At 41.0% G+C, this 10,564-nt stretch overlaps 1 long non-coding RNA gene across 1 annotated transcript; it reads right to left on the reverse strand.

The window, feature by feature from the left end:
• Positions 1-691: 691 nt before the first annotated feature.
• LOC132500338 (uncharacterized) lies at positions 692-9,753 on the reverse strand. The gene is made up of 3 exons (XR_009534019.1): positions 9,607-9,753; positions 2,835-2,996; positions 692-1,096 (listed from the first exon to the last, which is right to left on the reverse strand). It is a non-coding gene; the product is annotated as an uncharacterized LOC132500338 (long non-coding RNA).
• Between the last annotated feature and the right edge of the window lie 811 nt (positions 9,754-10,564).

Raw genomic sequence — 10,564 nt, forward strand, 5'->3', positions numbered from 1 at the left:
TACATTGTATGGCTTTAAAAAGGAATGAAATGCTGCTACATGCTATAACATGGATAAACTTTGAAAACATTATGTTAAGTGAAAGAAGCCAGACACAAAAGGACAACTATTATATGATTCCACTTATATGAGGTAGTTAGGATAGGCAAATTATAAACCCAGCAAATAGAATAGAGTTAACCAGAGGCTAAGGGGAGGGGAGAAATAAGGGGTTATTGTTTAGTGAGTACAGTTTCTGTTTGGGATAACAAGAAAGGTCTTAAAATGGATAATGGTAATGGTTGCTCAACATTGTGAATGTACTTAATACCAATAAATGATACACTTAAAATGGTTAAAATGGTAAATTTTACATTATGGGACATTTTACCAAAATAAAAAAATTAAAATATACTATAAAATAAAGTACAAATTTACCTCATACTAGGCATACTATGAAGTTTGCATAAAATTGCACTTATTTTAGGAGCTTATATGGTTATTATCATATTTGGGGACATGTAAAGAAAGCAACAGCTTAAGTAGTCCTCTTGAGTTCTTTCTCTCCATCTTTCCAACCTGGTGTTTTCTAGATTAATGGTTTTGTCACGCCTCTCTTTGAATACTAGCATCAGTAGGAATGCTAGCTAGTACTGGTTTCCTTAAGTATCAGCTAAAAAGTTTAATGTATTTTTATGCTGGTAATTGTTTTAGAACCTGGGAGGGATGTCATTGTTTTCTTAACTTGCCAAAAGCAAATACAGTACTGTAGACAGCATTACTAGAAAGAAATAGTAACTTTGAAGTAGACATATGTCCATCCTAAGCAAACTGAATATATTTCAAAGCAGACCACACCACTCAACTGCTGGCAATGTTCTTCCACATACTTGGCAGTATACTACTTGAAGTCTGAGAACTGTTTCTTTTTTGTAAAAATGATTTTGATTGGAAAACCCTGAATAAATCCTTTGGAATGTGTAACGTTTAGAGCTCCTTCTGGGATTCCTTTTCCATGAATCAAGGTTCTTTGATTCACTATCCTCCTTGGCACTTGCTTCCTAGTCATCTCAGCAGCCTTTGTGCCAGTGCTAATGAAGAGCTCCCAGTTTAGGTCCTAAAGCAGGGAGAACAATAAAAGGAGAACCTCATTTCAAGTACCAGAAATGTCTGGGCTATAAAGGACACACATATTGTCAAAGTAAGCCCAGAGTGGGGTGACATCACCAAGGTCATTCCTGGCTCCACGTCCCCCACAGGAGGAACAACTAACAATTATTTGGAAACAGGACACTATTTGAGAGAATCCTAGAACATGGAGGTGAGGCTGAAGCACCCCCGTGCACCACAGAGACCAAGACAGACTGCATTAGAAGGGTGAGAAAAGGAGCTGGACCACACTGCCCCTCCCCCAAGCCAGTGGAGCACCATGGGTGAGGTCTCCCCTGAACCTCTGGTTCCTCCAGTAGGGGAAGAGAACTGGGGGACAGCAAGCACCACCACTAGCATTGGGGTTGCTTTGTGGGAGCCACTGCTCTAATCTGCTCCACTGGGATTGCAGGGGAATCTGCAGGGTTTGACCACTAAAAGTTGGACTTTTAGTGATGAAGGGGGAAGGGGCATGCAACAGCCAGCACATGGATTGTGACCGATGGAATTCATACCTGCAGTGCCCAAGTAGTGATCACAACTGGCACCTTTGCTTATCTACAGAGCCAGGTTGGTGGGACACTACAACCGGGGAACTCAGCAGGGTACAGATCCACCTGATATGCATCTGGCCCTTGAACCTGGTTTGCCCATACCCAGGGAAAGAGCAGAGTCACAGCCCACCCACTGTGGAGAGTGTCTTCTGGCCATCTGACCAAAAGGGCTGGCAATAAATCCTGGAAGCTATTTGGCCCAGTCGTGCTCCAGCCAAGAGGCAGGCAGCCAGAGCTCATCACTGGCTCTGGTACAAAGCAGAGCCAGTATCAGGTGTGGAGGGATCCTGTACCATGCACAGGCAGGGAGATTAATTCATATCCAAGGCTGAGAGGAGCTCCCAGCTCCTCCCAACTGGGGAGCCTGTTTGAGAAATTAAGAGTTGCCTGGAGTGGTCCCTCCTCATCCCACCCAGGCAAAGGAACTGGGACTAGCCCCATCCCATCTGCTGTGGAGAGTGTCTTCCTGGCCCATCTGACTAGAAGGATTGGTGACAACTCCTAGAAACTGTGCGGCCCAGCAGTGCTCAAGCCTAGAGAAGGGTAGACAGAGCTGATAGTCTGCAAAGCCAAGCCAGTGGCCTTGTTCAGCCACAGAACGTGGAGTGTGGATCAGCTTGAGTTAAGACAACAAAGAGCTTTACTGGCTTTAGAGCTGCTTCTCCTGCTGCACCCAGGCAGGAAATCTAATTCATAGCCCTACTCATCACTGAATACAGCCTTCAGCACGTCCAACTGGGGAACCTAACCAGAGAACATGGGAAGCTGTACAGCCCATTAAACAGCCCTAGATACAGTGGCACTTGAACAGACAGCACAGCCTGTGGCCTCCCCCTTCTGCAGGGCAAAACCACTGCCCTCACCTGACCAGGGAATTAAGTGCACACTCTGGCCTGATTTGGGTTCCCAAACAATGAACTATACAGGCTCTGGGTCCTGTCCAGAGCCAGGTCCTATACAAGCTCTGATTCTCTGCCAGGAAACTAATTCATAGCCCCATGTACTACTACTACTGAATATAATACCCAGTTAAGTCTGGTGGAAGAGCCCAATTATTCAGATATGCAGATACCAATGTAAGGAATCAAGGATCACAAAAATTAGGCAAATAGGACACCACCAAAGGAAAGTAATAAAACTCCAATAACTGACCTTAAAAAAATGAAGATCTGGGCTTCCCTGGTGGCACAGTGGTTGAGAGTCCGCCTGCCGATGCAGGGGATGCGGGTTCGTGCCCCGGTCCGGGAGGATCCCATATGCCGCAGAGTGGGCTGTGCCCATGAGCCATGGCTGCTGAACCTGCACGTCCGGAGCCTGTGCTCCGCAATGGGAGAGGCCACAACAGTGAGAGGCCCACACAGCGCAAAAAAAAAAAAGAGAGTATCTATGAACTGTCAAAGAATTCAGAATAATCCTCCTAAGGAAGTTTAGTGAACTACAAGAAAGCACAGACAGCTAAGTGAAATTAGGAAAACAATGCATGAACAAGACAAGAAGTTTGACAAGGAAGTAGCAACATCATAGAAACAGGAACACTAGATTTTAAAAATACAATAACTGAACTGAAGAATTCAATAGAAAGTTTCAAAGGTAGAATCGACCATGCAGAAGAAAGAATCAGCAGACTGGAGGACAGGACTTTAGAAATTACCCAGTGAAAGGAACAAAAAGCAAAAGAATAAAAAGAGTGAAGAAAGCCTATGGAAATTATGGGACACAATAAAGTAAACAATGTTCATGTATGGGAATTCCAGAAGAAGAAAAGAGAGAGAGAAAGGGGAAAAAAGTATATTTAAAGCAATAATGGATGAAACCTTCCCAAACCTAGGATGAGAAATGGACATCCATATCCATGAAGTCCAAACAAGCCCAAATAGGTTGAACTCAAATAGGGCTACTCTGAGACACATTGCAATTAAATCATCAAAAGTCGAAAACAAAGAAAGAATTTTAAGACCAGCAAGAGAAAAGAGAGAAGTTACATACAAGGGAACCCTGGGATAATTGGATATTCACATGTAAAAGAATGAAATTGGACCAATATCTTATACACAAAACTAACTTGAATTGGATTAAAGACTCAAATGTAAGACCTGAAACTATGCAACTGCCAGAAGAAAACATAGGAATAAAGCTCATTACATGGGTTTGGTAATGACTTTTTGGATATGACACTGAAAACACAAACAACAAAATAAAAAATAAACAAATGGAACTACATCAAACTAAAAAGCTTCTGCGCAGCAAACGAAAACAAAAACAAATCAACAAAGTGATTGAAAAGACAACCTATAGAATGCAAAAAAACATATTTGTAAACCATATATCTGATAAGGGTTAATATCCAAAATAAATTAAAAATTCATACAAATCAATAGCAAAAAAAAATTACCCAATTAAAAAAGTGAGCAAAGGACCCGAATAGACATTCCTCCAAAGAAGACACACGAAAAGCCAACAGGTACATGAAAAGATGCTCAATACCACTAGTCATTAGGGAAATGCACATTAAAACCACATTGAGATATTACCTCACACCTGTTAGAACAGTCATCCTCAAAAATGTCAAGAGATAACAAATGCTCGTGAGGATGTGGAGAAAAGGGAAGCCTTGTGCTGTTGGTGGGATTGTAGATTGGTAAAGCCAGTATGGAAAACAGTATGGAGGATCCTCAAAAATTAAGACTAGAACTACATGTATCTAGCAACTCCACTTCTGGGAATATATCCAAAGAAAATGAAAACACTAACTCAAAAAGATATCTGCACCCCCATGTTCATAGCAGCATTATTTATAATAGCCAAGACATGGAAACAATCTAAGTGCCCATTGATGGACAAATGGGTAAAGAGGTTGTTTTATATATTTATAGATATATACGTATTATATGTATACACACACACACACACACACACACACACACTGAAATATTATTCATCTGTAAGAAAACAAAGAAATGCTACCATTTGAGACAACAGAAATGGACCTTGAAGGCTTTATGCTAAGTTAAATAAGTCAGAGAAAGAAAGGCAAACACTATATGATCTCACTTATATGTGGAACCTAAAAAAAAAGAAAACAATCATAGAAAAAGAGATCAGACCTGTGGTTACAGGAGACAGAGGGTCAGGGGAGGGGAAATTGGAGGAAGATGGTCAAAGGTACAAGCTTCCAATTGTAAGATAAATACATACTATGGACATCATGTACAACATGATGACTACAGCTAACACTGACGTGTGATATATAGAAAAATCGTTAAGAATAAATTCTAAGCATTCTCTTCACAGAAAAGTATTATTTGATCTCATTTATATAAATTTGTGTGTTTGTGTGAGAGAGGACAGAATACAAAAATGCAAAAAGAAAAGTTGTAAAGTACGAAGCTGCTTAGGTTTATATCTCAATCTATAACAGATAACAATTTGTTTAATTTTAATAGGTACAAAAATAAATATTAAGCATACAACAAGCAAAAAGAAAAACTGAGTCCAGCGTAGATGTCCTTAAAGCATTTGCAAAGGAGGGCTTTATTAGGTCCGCGAACACCTGCAATTACAGGCAAAATTCTATGTGTGTGTGTTGTGTATGTACTTGGGGAGTGGACGCATAGCCTTTATTGAATTATTAAAGGGGATGTTAAGACCCAAAAGTTTAAAAAGCACTGGAAAGCCTGACCACAAAACCATTTTAAACTACTCTGATTATGTTTTTATAGTTTTCCTTCACTCGTTAACACTTCAAAGAACAGCATGTGAATGTGGAAAGAATCTCTGCCATTTAGGTAAGATCTCTGAGTCTCAGTGTAAAATTAGCATATAGTAGAAGGATGAAATTATACACCACAGATGAAAGGACCTAGCAGAGCGCTTTAAGACTAGTACTTATTTATGCAAGACATCTTCCCCTGCTTACTTGTTTTCAGTAGAATGAAAGCATACTGAAAGCTGGTACAATGTCTTCTTTAAAGTTTTCTTTTGTAATGCTTACTATGCTTTTTGATATGGATGAGCCAATATCCACTTAAGGGCATGTAAGCTCACAATAACTTTTGTTGAATATAACTGTTTGAATGTACTTTCACTATATTATTATATAGGGATTTTAAACTAAAATGTACCTGCACACACTATTTAGAGCCTAACTTGGATATTAGAGTAGGTGGATATACACCCCTGGAAAATAATAGCTAATTTCTTCACTAAAATCAAATTGCTGAACATCTACTTTGCATATACATAGCTAGGCACTGTATTATGAGTTTCAGGTAATAAAAAGTTGTTAGTCAAAGACTCTGCTCCCTAGGGTTATTTTACAACAGCAAATCATGTTCAAACTAAAGGATAGACCAAAATAGAAAGTGCCACAGGCATTTAGACAAGGGAGAAACACATCTGAAATGAGAATGAAGGTGGGTATGGGGAAGGGTTCATGGAAGAGACAGTGTATGCTGTGAGCAAGGTTTCAACGTGTAGCAGGGTGAGTGAAAGGAACAAATGAAGACATATAGTCGTGATATCATGAGGCACAAACTAGAAATAAACAGCACTTGTTCTAGGCTGGTCATGAGGTAATTTAAGGGGATTAGTGAGAGACTAGATAAAGAGATATCTCTTTATGTATTACTTATTAATAATACTTTTGAACACAAGTATTTAATTTTTAAAAAAAGAACAATATAGGGATAGGAGACTAGGAGGTACAAACTATTATTATAAAATGAGCTATAAGGATATACTGCATAGCACAGAAAATATAGCCAATATTTTATAACTATAAATGGAGTATAACCTTTAAGAATCGTGAGTCACTATATTTTACACCTGTAACTTATATAATATTACACATCAACTATACTTCAATTAAAAATGCTATTTTAGTGAATAAAACACTAAGCAGTAAAATTTTTAAAAAAGAACTTAGAAGAGAGCTTAAAAATAAAGACATAAAGAGCAGGTTGAAACAGCGCAGAAATCTGGCAATTAAGAGGCCATTGATAACTTTCAAAATAGCACTTTTTCTACCCATTCTCAGTGGAGGCAAAGCCTTATTAATCCTACTATTTCTTTTTCTGTTTTTCAAAATCTCAGGATAAGTCTATTTCAATTGTAGCTAATGGCAGTAATGCAGCACCAGAAAATGCCTTTTGTAAAGAGAGGGCAACTTTGTGAATCCTAAGTGGGTACTCAAGTCTTAAATTACTGATAACACTGACCACCCACCAGACTAAATGTTTTTCTTTACGTGATTGGAAAGCAACAGATTGATTTCAATTCTATCTTGTCATATCTACAAAAAAGTTCCTACAGTTCATTTAGCAACTAATAGAATACATCCTTCTATTTGGTATTACTCCTCCTTAACACGGGGCAATTAATTTTTCCTTTCTCTGGGAAACGTTTTTAACAAAGGAAATAGAGTCATAAATTAGTTTCGGTTAGGAAACCATACAACTATTTCTACCTAGGGCTTGGAATTTAGAAACTTTCCTCAGAAATTGTTTAAATATAACGAAGTCCAAATTCAGAAATACCTTAAATTTAATTATCTTAGTTGCACTAAAATAACAAATTCTATTTTCTATCTTGTTTTCTTTCTTCCCCAGAAGGCTTCTCCAACCCTAATCCATAACTTCATGCATTCATCTCACCTATACAATCACTGGCAGGTATGATGCCGGCTTTGGCGGCTCCAGTCCCCTAATCCTGACCCATTTCTTGCCAAAGAACTCAGCTTCTTCAGAAACAAAGTAACAGACATTTCAATTTCTAACCATCATTAGCATATTTTCATGTACTAATACTCAACATAAAAACACCTTTCAAAATTACAGAAATTTTTACTGTACTTAAGATCAATTGCGCTCACCTGTATTTCATAAACCTTGGGCTACTTTCTAAAAAATGAATTATTATTCTAATATGTTTTTCACTTATTATTCAGAATAATTATTCATATAATTAAATATTTTACAATTAGGTAAGAAAGGTGGAAAATAGTTTTGCTCTTCTTGTTCTTTGTTCTCTCTTCTAGTTGGTGTGCCTGAGCCAAAATTTTAGAATATTGAAAATTTAATATTTCAAACCCAAACCGCATTTAAAGATAATAATAACCACCAGCCAAAACAATATCGGTCCAGAGGTTTGCATGGTCCGGGGAACAGTTCTCTGAGGGGGCCATTTGGAGTGGGATTTGCCCACCCCCCTCCACTCCTTCTGCCTCATATACTGAAGATAGAGACAAAGAAACCAACTCAACTCTTTCCAAAGTGTATCTATAAATAGAGAATTTGTAATCAGAAAAACAAGAACGATATATAATAGAAGTAACATGATTTTTCAGAACCAGTATCTTGTTCTAAAGCAATATTTAAAAAAGAAGGTAAGAAGGTTAGCTATAAACCCTGGACCTCTTTTTCATTGGTCTCCTATTTTAATTTGTTAAAATAAAATCCATGGCCTTTTGAGTCAAACTGTCTCTTTAATTTCAGATTTAAAGATAACAAATCTCTTTTTAAATGGAATATTGGCACACAGACACCACACAGTCTGGCTTATTGCAACTGTTCTCTGTTGGTGAAGTGGCACATTTGTAATCCCCACCATAGCAATCTTCACCATTTCACAGAATATCATTCAATTGTACATCCCTAGGTGGGCAACAAGAATCGGCACTTGAGCTCAGCAGCAAAGCGTTTGTGGGGAAATCCTAGGTCAGAACCCCTAAAAGGGGAGACTAACTTGAGGATGCCCAAATAACCTGAGGTTTACCTTGGCCACCTCCCCTGGCTTTCTGACTGCCTGTGGGAAAAGCCTCTCTGGAATCTCTTTTGAGGTGATTGGGGGAATCCTAGGACAAACACACTGCTTGCTTTTGCAGGAGGACTTGCCCCATACCCTACCCAGCTAGGTGTCTCACAACCTAGCTGGACTAAAAAAGCTTCAAGAAAAACGGGACAGACCGACATTTGCATTTCTACTTCCACCTATTCTTAGGCACGTGGAGCAAAATATGTAGGTATAGCCCTCTTTCTCACACCCCAACAGATTCTGCTGTCCTCGAAACCCATCTGGTAGCTGCAGTGACTACAATGAAGGGAGTTATCGGAAACCATGTTGGTACTGGGTTTAAAGGATTTTTCATGCCATGCATTTTGGGGAAGGACACAGATAATAGTCCAAACATGGTATAAGGCCATGTCCTTTCTGGGTCCTTGAAAAATCAGTCAGGGAACAGAGGTGGTGGACAGGAGCTGACAAGAGCTGGCTTGTTAATGAGCACAGCATCCCCGGGGTGGGGGGTGGGGGAATCAATGAAATGATTGACAAGAGAAGATGGTAAATGAAGGGAGAAGTGGGGACAAGTGCTGCTCAACCCAAGCTGAACTCCAGGAGGTAAGTTTCTCCTCTAATTTGAGATTCTTTCTAAAGGTTCAGTATTGAAGTGGGTGTTTGACGTTGAAATGTGCAGACCCATTCTAATAACTGGAAAGGGAGAAGACTGAGGAAGGCAAAAGGAGAGGGAAGATTTCCGATTACTTCTCTAGGCTGCTGACAAGAACCTGCTGCTCGCAAACCAGAAATTAACCAAGCGAAGGTTGAAGGTAGCAACGTAAAAGTGAAACTCAAATTATTTTACATTCGGAATCCTCTTCAATATCGAAGCGAGTGTGGCACAGCAATGGTTGATTATCTTAAGATTACAGAGGCTGACCGCCTTCTTTGTTTGCCCAGTAACACCGCTCCTCCAATAATCTCAAGCACTTGGCTGATTAATATTTCAATTCCAGTTGCTGCTCTTTTTCCCATTGCAGAAGGCGGCAGGGATATTCCCCTTCTTCCCTCTGTATTACAAACCCCATTACTAACCAAGCAGAAAGCACCGCGCAGTGTGGCCGAGGCTAATAATAGCCGGGCTGCTTACCTTCTCCGGAGGGATCGAATCAGCGCATGTCCCCGCGCCGGCTGCCCCGGGGCCGCAGTGCCGCCGCGCCGGGTCTGTGCTTGGTCAGTTCGGCCGGCCCCCACCCCACCTGCCAGCTGCAGCAGCTGCTCCCGCCGCTCCCGCCGCCGAGCTCCAGCCGCAGGAAGTCATCCCCCGCGCCGGGCCGGATCGCCACATTCCGCGCCAGCCGCGGGGGGAGAGGGGCCTCTCCCTGCTGCGGGGACCAGCTCCTGGAAACTGCGCTCAAAGATCGCTACCCTTCCCGGTTGTAGGGTTATTTTCTAGGAATGCTTTTACAGAAGAAGCGTCGCCGGCTGGTGGACCGAGAGAGAAGAGCCAGAGTGACTTTCTCTGCAGAGCGCCTTACCTCTGAGCGCTCCCCTGTCACTCCCGCGGCATGGACAGCTCCATTCCGCTGTGTGGGTTTTCCACCCTCTTCATCTTCCTTATCTGTATTGTTCATTTCGCTGAATTTGAGAGTGGGATTAGCTTTGAAGATATCATTCAAACACTCCGAAAATATTTTAAATTGGCGACTAGTTTTTCTAAGCCCCTGTAGCAAGCTCCACTTTCCCTCAACACACACACACACACACACACACACACACACACAGTTACTCGCACGTACACACCCAGCCAAACCACTCACAATTAGGAAAGCTGGGACCTCTCGCCCTCTTGCCTACGTAATGGAACAGGAAACTCCCAAAGGAGTGGGGAAGTAGGACCGGCTAGCGAAAGCACTCGAGGAAAGAGAGAGGGGTCGCCCCAAGATTTTGTTGCTGTTCAGTAGTGTCCTTAGTGGACAGATGTTCCCCCTCTAACCCCCTGGCCCCGCCCCAAGTGGAATGGCTGGTCTGGTGACCGCTGTAACAGTTGGAAACAAAGAAGCTGAAGCCACATTAACAGGTGGCTGCATCTCTTTCTTTCCCGAAGG

This window comes from Mesoplodon densirostris, chromosome 12 (assembly GCF_025265405.1).
Source record: "Mesoplodon densirostris isolate mMesDen1 chromosome 12, mMesDen1 primary haplotype, whole genome shotgun sequence".
Lineage (NCBI taxonomy): Eukaryota > Metazoa > Chordata > Mammalia > Artiodactyla > Ziphiidae > Mesoplodon > Mesoplodon densirostris.